The 11,127-nt window shown below is 47.2% G+C and overlaps 1 pseudogene; it reads right to left on the reverse strand.

Annotated features, from left to right (window-relative positions):
* Positions 1–3,131: 3,131 nt before the first annotated feature.
* Positions 3,132–8,463, reverse strand: LOC135566672 (F-box/LRR-repeat protein 8-like; annotated as a pseudogene).
* Between the last annotated feature and the right edge of the window lie 2,664 nt (positions 8,464–11,127).

The following is an 11,127-nucleotide window of genomic DNA, read 5'->3' on the forward strand; positions in this document are numbered from 1 at the left end:
TCAATGTGGAGGCTATATACAGGGTATTACGGTACAGAGTCAATGTGGAGGCTATATACAGGGTATTACGGTACAGAGTCAATGTGGAGGCTATATACAGGGTGTTACGGTACAGAGTCAATGTGGAGGCTATATACAGGGTGTTACGGTACAGAGTCAATGTGGAGGCTATATACAGGGTATTACGGTACAGAGTCAATGTGGAGGCTATATACAGGGTATTACGGTACAGAGTCAATGTGGAGGCTATATACAGGGTGTTACAGTACAGAGTCAATGTGGAGGCTATATACAGGGTATTACGGTACAGAGTCAATGTGGAGGCTTTATACAGGGTGTTACGGTACAGAGTCAATGTGGAGGCTATATACAGGGTATTACGGTACAGAGTCAATGTGGAGGCTATATACAGGGTATTACGGTACAGAGTCAATGTGGAGGCTATATACAGGGGGTACTGGTACAGAGTCAATATGGAGGCTATATACAGGGTGTACCGGTACAGAGTCAATGTGGAGGCTATATACAGGGGGTACCGGTACAGAGTCAATGTGGAGGCTATATACAGGGGGTACCAGTACAGAGTCAATGTGGAGGCTATATACAGGGGGTACCAGTACAGAGTCAATGTGGAGGCTATATACAGGGGGTACCGGTACAGAGTCAATTTGCAGAGGTAAAGGTTAGTCAAGGTCATATGTAGGTAAGGGGTAAAGTGACATAGATAATAAACAGTGAGAAGCAGACTTGGTGCTCCGGTACCGCTTGCCGTGCAGTAGCAGAGAGAACAGTCTATGACTGGGGTGGCTGGAGTCTTAGTCTGTAGTGCCGTGCAGTAGCAGAGAGAACAGTCTATGACTGGGGTGGCTGGAGTCTTAGTCTGTAGTGCCGTGCAGTAGCAGAGAGAACAGTCTATGACTGGGGTGACTGGAGTATCTTGACAATTATTTGGGCCTTCCTCTAACACCGCCTAATATATAAGTCCTGGATGGCAGGAAGCTTGGCCCCAATGATGTACTGGGTCATACGCACTACCCTCTGTAGCGCCTTAAGGTCGGATGCCAAGCAGTTGCCATACCAGGCCGTGATGCAACAGGTCAGGATGCTCTCGATGGTGCAGCTGTATAACTTTCCAATCTCCAGAGGAGGAAAAGGTGTTGTCTTCATAACTTTCTTGGTGTGTTTGCACCATGTTAGTTTGTTGGTGATGTGGACAGCAAGGAACAGTGAAGAGGCGACTTCGGGATGCTGGCCTTCTAGGCAGAGTTGCAAAGGAAAAGCAATATCTCAGATTGGCCAATAAAAAGAAAAGATTAAGATGGGAAAAAGAACACAGACACCGGACAGAGGAACTCTGTTTAGAAGGCCAGCATCCCGGAGTCGCCTCTTCACTGTTGACGTTGAGACTGGTGTTTTGTGGGTACTATTTAATGAAGCTGCCAGTTGAGGACTTGTGAGGTGTCTGTTTCTCAAACTAGACACACGAATGTACTTGTCCTCTTGCTCAGTTGTGTACTGGGGCCTCCTCTTTCTATTCTGGTTAGAACCCGTTTGTGCTGTTCTGTGAAGGGAGTAGTACACAGCCTTGTACGAGATCTTCAGTTTCTTGGCAATTTCTCGCATGGAATAGCCTTCATTTCTCAGAACAAGAATAGACTGATGAGTTTCAGAAGAAAGTTATTTGTTTCTGGCCATTTTGAGCCTGTAGTCGAACCCACAAATGCTGATGCTCCAGATACTCAACTAGTCTAAAGAAGGCCAGTTGTATTGCTTCTTTAATCAGAACAACAGTTTTCAGCTGTGCTAACATAATTGCAAAAGGGTTTTCTAATGATCAATTAGCCTTTTAAAACGGTAAACTTAGATTAGCTAACACAACGTGCCATTGGAACACAGGAGTGATGGTTGCTGATAATGGGCCTCTGTTAATGGAATATCTACATAGACGTACAATCAGCCGTTTCCAGCTACAATAGTCATTTACAATGTCTACACTGTATTTCTGATCAATTCAATGTTATTTTAATGGACAATTGTTTTTTTTTTGCTTTTCTTTTCAAAAACAAGGACATTTCTAAGTGACCCGAAACTATTGAACAGTAGTGTAGATGAAAACGCTCTTGGTAGATAGTGTGGTCTACAACTTATGATAGGGTACTCTACCTCCGGCGAACAATAGCGAGAATATTAGACATCACCAGCAGTTATTGACAAATAGACCTCGTCTTACCGGATGAAAACACAGCCAACTGTATCCTTGTTGACGTTCAGCCACGACTTGGTGAAACATAAGATATTACAGGTTTTAATGTCCCGTTGGTAGGATAAACTCGACTCTGTACCGGTACCCCCTGTATATAGCCTCCACATTGACTCTGTACCGGTACCCCCTGTATATAGCCTCCACATTGACTCTGTACCGGTACCCCCTGTATATAGCCTCCACATTGACTCTGTACTGGTAACCCCTGTATATAGCCTCCACATTGACTCTGCTCCGGTACCCCCTGTATATAGCCTCCACATTGACTCTGTACCGGTACCCCCTGTATATAGCCTCCATATTGACTCTGTACCAGTACCCCCTGTATATAGCCTCCACATTGACTCTGCTCCGGTACCCCCTGTATATAGCCTCACATTGACTCTGTACCGGTACCCCCTGTATATAGCTCCACATTGACTCTGTACCGTAATACCCTGTATATAGTCTCCACATTGACTCTGTACCGTAACACCCCTGTATATAGCCTCCACAGTGACTCTGTACCGGTACCCCCTATATATAGCCTCCACATTGACTCTGTACCGGTACCCCCTGTATAGCCTCCACATTGACTCTGCTCCGGTACCCCCCTGTATATAGCCTCCACATTGACTCTGTACGGTAACCCCTGTATATAGCCTCCACATTGACTCTGTACCGGTACCCCCCTGTATATAGCCTCCACATTGACTCTGTACCGGTGCCCCCTGTATATAGCCTACACATTGACTCTGTACCGGTACCCCCTGTATATAGCCTCCACATTGACTCTGTACCGGTACCCCCTGTATATAGCCTCCACATTGACTCTGTACCGTAACACCCTGTATATAGCCTCCACATTGACTCTGTACTGGTACCCCCTGTATATAGCCTCCATAGGAGTGGACATTGTCACTCCACATTAACCATAGGAGTTGACAAGCCAGGCTACTATTGCCCTGCACGTTACATGTCTATTTATTTCCCAATAAATTATTTATTGAAATGATCGTTTGGAGTTTCCTCCTCAAGGCACCTTTAACTGACCTTTAACCCCGGGTGTCTGTGCTTCAGTCCAGCCCACACGCTGTCCTCCAGAGGGGGGATGTATTTGGCAAAGCGCTCGCAGTACAACTCAATGGCCAGGAGGGGGCAGCGTTGAGGCAACAGCAGCTCATCCACCACCTTCTGGGACAGGCTGGAGAAGAAGAATGTAGCTACAATTATTAACTTAGAATCAACTTGGTCTCTTTTTCATTTCTGATGTGATCAACTGTTGACTTCAAGCATCCTTCATTAATTTACACATGAGGATAAGAATGCATCCCAAATGACCAAAAGTAGTGCACTATATAGGGAATAGGGCTCTGGTCTAAAGTAGTGTACTATATAGGGAATAGGGCTCTGGTCTAATGTAGTACTACATAGGGAATAGGGCTCTGGTCTAAAAGTAGTGCACTACATAGGGAATAGGGCTCTGGTCTAAAGTAGTGCACTATAGGGAATAGGGCTCTGGTCTAAAGTAGTGCACTATATAGGGAATAGGGCTCTGGTCTAAAGTAGTGCACTATATAGGGAATCGGGCTCTGGTCTAAATTAGTGCACTATATAGGGAATAGGGTTCTGGTCTAAAGTAGTGCACTATATAGGGAATAGGGCTCTGGTCTAAAGTAGTGCACTATATAGAGAATAGGAGCCATTTGGGAACACAGCCAAGAGTTGAGCACCGTGGTTCTCTCCATACCTGGTATAGAACAGCCCTAGTGTGTTGAGAAGTGGACACAGTCCCAGTACCTGGTATAGAACAGCCCTAGTGTGTTGAGAAGTGGACACAGTCCCAGTACCTGGTATAGAACAGCCCTAGTGTGTTGAGAAGTGGACACAGTCCCAGTACCTGGTATAGAACAGCCCTAGTGTGTTGAGAAGTGGACACAGTCCCAGTACCTGGTATAGAACAGCCCTAGTGTGTTGAGAAGTGGACACAGTCCCAGTACCTGGTATAGAACAGCCCTAGTGTGTTGAGAAGTGGACACAGTCCCAGTACCTGGTATAGAACAGCCCTAGTGTGTTGAAGTGGACACAGTCCCAGTACCTGGTATAGAACAGCCCTAGCGTGTTGAGAAGTGGACACAGTCCCAGTACCTGGTATAGAACAGCCCTAGCGTGTTGAGAAGTGGACACAGTCCCAGTACCTGGTATAGAACAGCCCTAGCGTGTTGAGAAGTGGACACAGTCCCAGTACCTGGTATAGAACAGCCCTAGCGTGTTGAGAAGTGGACACAGTCCCAGTACCTGGTATAGAACAGCCCTAGTGTGTTGAGAAGTGGACACAGTCCCAGTACCTGGTATAGAACAGCCTAGTGTGTTGAGAAGTGGACACAGTCCCAGTACCTGGTATAGAACAGCCCTAGCGTGTTGAGAAGTGGACACAGTCCCAGTACCTGGTATAGAACAGCCCTAGCGTGTTGAGAAGTGGACACAGTCCCAGTACCTGGTATAGAACAGCCTAGCGTGTTGAGAAGTGGACACAGTCCCAGTACCTGGTATAGAACAGCCCTAGCGTGTTGAGAAGTGGACACAGTCCCAGTACCTGGTATAGAACAGCCCTAGTGTGTTGAGAAGTGGACACAGTCCCAGTACCTGGTATAGAACAGCCCTAGTGTGTTGAGAAGTGGACACAGTCCCAGTACCTGGTATAGAACAGCCCTAGCGTGTTGAGAAGTGGACACAGTCCCAGTACCTCCACCACAGCCTCTGGCTCCACTTTACACACCAGTGTCTGATTGTTGACCAATAGACTCCTCAGGTTGGGGCTCTGCCGGGCAAGACCCTCACCAGGGATTGGCTGAGGGTGAAGGGCACGCCCCTCAGGTCCAAGTGGGAGAGGAAGGCTCCTCCCACGTGTTCGGAGATGCAGTGAGAGCGGCCTCCAGCCCTTCCTCCAGGTCGTGACCTATAGTCACATTTACATTAGTGTCATTTAGCATAGTGGTTCTAAACTCAAGTCCTCAAGTACTCCTTGTTGTTGTAGCCAGTTAAGAACAAATTCTTATTTTCAATGACGGCCTAGGAACAGTGGGTTAACTGCCTGTTCAGGGGCAGAACGACAGATTTTTACCTTGTCAGTAGGCATAGTGTGGGCATTGTGTAGGCATAGTGTGGGCATTGTGTAGGCATTGTGTGGGCATAGTGTAGGTATTGTGTGGGCATAGTGTAGGCATTGTGTGGGCATTGTGTGGGCATAGTGTAGGCATAGTGTAGGCATTGTGTGGGCATAGTGTAGGCATAGTGTGGGCATTGTGTAGGCATAGTGTGGGCATTGTGTAGGCATTGTGTGGGCATAGTGTAGGCATTGTGTGGGCATAGTGTAGGCATTGTGTGGGCATAGTGTAGGCATTGTGTGGGCATAGTGTAGGCATAGTGTAGGCATTGTGTGGGCATAGTGTGGCATAGTGTGGGCATTGTGTGGGCATTGTGTGGGCATAGTGTAGGCATAGTGTAGGCATTGTGTGGGCATTGTGTAGGCATTGTGTGGGCATTGTGTGGGCATTGTGTGGGCATTGTGTAGGCATTGTGTAGGCATTGTGTGGGCATTGTGTGGGCATTGTGTGGGCATAGTGTGGGCATAGTGTGGGCATTGTGTGGGCATAGTGTGGGCATAGTGTGGGCATTGTGTGGGCATTGTGTGGGCATAGTGTGGGCATTGTGTGGGCATAGTGTGGGCATTGTGTGGGCATAGTGTGGGCATAGTGTGGGCATTGTGTGGGCATTAAGTAGTAGATACCCAAACGCTCAGTAGTTACACAGTAGTCTTAAGGGAGAATGATGTCGTGTTCACCAGTAGTGAAACATGCCAATGTATCCCTCATTACTACTGAAATGACAACAGGTTTATTACACATCTCAATAGCAAAGCAGGAGGTAATGATGATGATTCAGTAGTATTTTTCCATGAGGGTCGAGGGCGGCAGGGTAACCTAGTGGTTAGAGCGTTGGACTAGTAACCGGAAGGTTGCAAGTTCGAATCCCCGAGCTGACAAGGTACAAATCTGTCGTTCTGCCCCTGAACAAGGCAGTTAACCCACTGTTCCTAGGCCGTCATTGAAAATAAGAATTTGTTCTTAACTGACTTGCCTGGTTAAATAAAGGTAAAAAAAACATCTGATTCAACTACGTCAACTAATCATCAAGGCCTTTGATGACTTGAATCAGGGAGTTAGTTTGGGCGACAACAACAACGTGTGCTATCAGGAGGCACCTGAGGACCGGAGTTGAATCAGGAGAGTTAGTTTGGGGCGACAACAACAACGTGTGCTATCGGGAGGCACCTGAGGACCGGAGTTGAATCAGGAGAGTTAGTTTGGGGCAACAACAACGTGTGCTATCGGGAGGCACCTGAGGACCGGAGTTGAATCAGGAGAGTTAGTTTGGGGCAACAACAACGTGTGCTATCGGGAGGCACCTGAGGACCGGAGTTGAGCTATCGGGAGGCACCTGAGGACCGGAGTTGAATCAGGAGAGTTAGTTTGGGGCAACAACAACGTGTGCTATCGGGAGGCACCTGAGGACCGGAGTTGAATCAGGAGAGTTAGTTTGGGGCAACAACAACGTGTGCTATCGGGAGGCACCTGAGGACCGGAGTTGAATCAGGAGAGTTCATTTGGGGCGACAACAACAACGTGTGCTATCGGGAGGCACCTGAGGACCGGAGTTGAATCAGGAGAGTTAGTTTGGGGGACAACAACAACGTGTGCTATCGGGAGGCACCTGAGGACCGGAGTTGAATCAGGAGAGTTAGTTTGGGGCAACAACAACGTGTGCTATCGGGAGGCACCTGAGGACCGGAGTTGAATCAGGAGAGTTAGTTTGGGGGACAACAACAACGTGTGCTATCGGGAGGCACCTGAGGACCGGAGTTGAATCAGGAGAGTTAGTTTGGGGCAACAACAACGTGTGCAGTTATCGGGAGGCACCTGAGGACCGGAGTTGAATCAGGAGAGTTAGTTTGGGGCGACAACAACAACGTGTGCTATCGGGAGGCACCTGAGGACCGGAGTTGAATCAGGAGAGTTAGTTTGGGGCAACAACAACGTGTGCTATCGGGAGGCACCTGAGGACCGGAGTTGAATCAGGAGAGTTAGTTTGGGGGACAACAACAACGTGTGCTATCGGGAGGCACCTGAGGACCGGAGTTGAATCAGGTGAGTTAGTTTGGGCCAACAACAACGTGTGCTATCGGGAGGCACCTGAGGACCGGAGTTGAATCAGGAGAGTTAGTTTGGGGCAACAACAACGTGTGCTATCGGGAGGCACCTGAGGACCGGAGTTGAATCAGGAGAGTTAGTTTGGGGCGACAACAACAACGTGTGCTATCGGGAGGCACCTGAGGACCGGAGTTGAATCAGGAGAGTTAGTTTGGGGCGACAACAACAACGTGTGCTATCGGGAGGCACCTGAGGACCGGAGTTGAATCAGGAGAGTTAGTTTGGGGCGACAACAACAACGTGTGCTATCGGGAGGCACCTGAGGACCGGAGTTGAATCAGGAGAGTTAGTTTGGGCGACAACAACAACGTGTGCTATCGGGAGGCACCTGAGGACCGGAGTTGAATCAGGAGAGTTAGTTTGGGGCGACAACAACAACGTGTGCTATCGGGAGGCACCTGAGGACCGGAGTTGAATCAGGAGAGTTAGTTTGGGCGACAACAACAACGTGTGCTATCGGGAGGCACCTGAGGACCGGAGTTGAATCAGGAGAGTTAGTTTGGGCGACAACAACAACGTGTGCTATCGGGAGGCACCTGAGGACCGGAGTTGAATCAGGAGAGTTAGTTTGGGGCGACAACAACAACGTGTGCTATCGGGAGGCACCTGAGGACCGGAGTTGACAAACACCGATTTCAGAAGACGCTCTTTATCTAGAGCGACTGAGGCTGCGTTTAAAACAGGCAGACAGACAGTTCTTTTGGTCTTTTGACCAATCACATCAGATTTATTTCTCATTAGAGCTGATCTGATTGGATGTTGTTTACCTGAGTAGAAGAGAGGGACTCCTCCAGAACAGGACAGGACAAGGTTCGCAGGGACCGCTGGTGGCCAGGCGGAGGACGGACAGGGCAGCGTTGCGATTGGCTGGATCGCTCAGCGACTGACGTTGATCTTCAGGTGACGGACCAATGGCAGGAGAGAGGAGAAATGCTGCAGAGCAGGGTCCTCCTGTTCCCGGTCTCACACCTGTAGATGCAGAGAGTAGCGGGATCTATTGCAGTGCGATATCAGATTCAGACTGCAGAGAGTAGCAGGATCTATTGCAGTGTGATATCAGATTCAGACTGTAGAGAGCAGAGGGCAGTCTGGTCTATTAGCTGGTTTATTACATCAGTATTAGTTTAATGAAGCAACGTAGTCTTTTAGTCCAAGTTTCTATTTTATTCATCTGGAATATTAAGAGTTATTATGGGATGACAAATTATAGCGATTGATCCATTCCCAATCGACATGATAGAGATCTTGTGTGTGTCAAAATAACTAACTCTAAAATAATAATAAATAAGTGTATCAGCTGTTGTCAAACTCCAGACAGCTTCTGTAGTCGCCGGACCAGCGGTCCCAAGGCGCGTTCCTCATCCCAGCGGTCCCAAGGCGCGTTCCTCAGCCCAGCGGTCCCAAGGCGCGTTCCTCAGCCCAGCGGTCCCAAGGCGCGTTCCTCAGCCCAGCGGTCCCAAGGCGCGTTCCTCAGCCCAGGCGTTGCTGACATCATGGAACACCATTTTACAACGCCTGTTATAGCAATCAGTCAATAGGTGAAAAGTGGTTGACGCATGCTAGTGATGCGTGGGTCAGCTGTTTATTCACCCACACCCGCCCACAACTGCTAATAACCCATCTGCAACTGCCCGACTAGATGGAATATAGGGGAAATCTGAGGCACCAGACCCAAACCCGCTATTACAGAAAATGCACTGTACAATCGGGGATGTCAGAACCATGTTTTTAGACAGGCCTTTTAGACAGGCCTTTTTAGACAGGCCTTTTTAGACAGGCCTTTTTAGACATGCCTTTTAGACAGGCCTTTTTAGACAGGCCTTTTTAGACAGGCCTTTTTAGACAGGCCTTTTAGACAGGCCTTTTTAGAAAGGCCTTTTAGACAGGCCTTTTAGACAGGCCTTTTTAGACAGGCCTTTTTAGACAGGCCTTTTAGACAGGCCTTTTAGACAGGCCTTTGTTTCTACTGATAATGTCCCACATATTGGCTACTTGTTAGTCAACTTGTCTATAATTAGATACAGTGCATTCGGAAAGTATTCAGAGCCATTGACTTTTTCCACATTTTGTTACAGCCTTATTCTACAATGAATTAAATAAATAAAACAACTCAGTAATCTACACACAATACCCCATGATGACATCACAATGCCCCCATGATGACATCACAATGCCCCCATGATGACATCACAATACCCCCATGATGACATCACAATACCCCCATAATGACATAGCAAAAACAGTTTTTTTGTGTGTGTAAATGTATCAAATTTAAAACAGAAATACCTTATTTACATGAGACTTGAAATTGAGCTCAGGTGCATCCTGTTTCCATTGATCATCCTTGAGATGTTTCTACAACTTGATACAACTTGTGTGTCTCTGTGTTGTCTGATTTTGTCCAGTTTCTCTCCATTTCTAAACGAAGCCAGTAGGTATATGCACCATAAACCAGACTTTCTACATGATTTTTATGACATGATATTGTTAAGTGCAAATCGAAACCCTGTATTCTGGCTAATTAAAAATATTTAGAAAAGGTAAATCATTTGGTGTAGGGAGGGTTGTAATTCTACCTAGTTTATTTACTGAGAACGATTGAAGAATACAGAGACAAAATCAGGTCAATGGAAGTGAAAGGTGGAGGATTGCAGAGAAGTTGGGGTTGATGGTGGGTAGAGAGATTTGCACAACAATGTTTGCAAGTAAAGCCACATTTAACTTTACCCAAAGTAGACATTCATTATGCAATTTGCATAATTTTACTAGGGCTCCAATAGCAGGGTTCCCACACTCGCCTTCCCACAATCCCCTGGGCATTGATCCTGTTTGAAAATGAATGGGGGTAGAACTCTGGTGAAGTGGAGGACACCCTGTGTGAACAGGCGATGGGCCGTTGTGCTCTGGAGGGATGCCGGCCTCCCGATTGATCTTTGCCACTTGTGAGATTTTAGTTTCTATTCCATTTAACCTGAACAGTGCAGTTACCTTGACGTGCCATTTTCAGGTCCCCATCTTGTGATTGTCGAATTTGTATAGTGGCTCACTAAATCACAGCTAACATCCTCTTTTAATTGGCAGGTATTAGTTTTATTTATTTAACAAGGAAAGTCAGTTAAGAACAAATTCTTATTTACAATGACGGCCTACCGGGGAACAGTGGGTTAACTGCCTTGTTCAGAACGACAGATTTGTACCTTGTCAGCTCTGGGATTCGATCCAGCAACATGTTGGTTATTAGTCAAACGCTCTAACCACTAGGCTACCTACTGGTTACTAGTCCAACACTCTAACCACTAGGCTACCTACTGGTTACTAGTCCAACACTCTAACCACTAGGCTACCTACTGGTTACTAGTCCAACACTCTAACCACTAGGCTACCTACTGGTTACTAGTCCAACACTCTAACCACTAGGCTACCTACTGGTTACTAGTCCAAAACTCTAACCACTAGGCTACCTGCTGGTTATTAGTCCAACACTCTAACCACTAGGCTACCTGCTGGTTACTAGTCCAACACTCTAACCACTAGGCTACCTACTGGTTACTAGTCCAACACTCTAACCACTAGGCTACCTGCCTCTAATCACTAGGCTACCTGCCTCTAACCACT

The sequence above is a fragment of the Oncorhynchus nerka genome, unplaced genomic scaffold (assembly GCF_034236695.1).
Source record: "Oncorhynchus nerka isolate Pitt River unplaced genomic scaffold, Oner_Uvic_2.0 unplaced_scaffold_3812, whole genome shotgun sequence".
NCBI lineage: Eukaryota > Metazoa > Chordata > Actinopteri > Salmoniformes > Salmonidae > Oncorhynchus > Oncorhynchus nerka.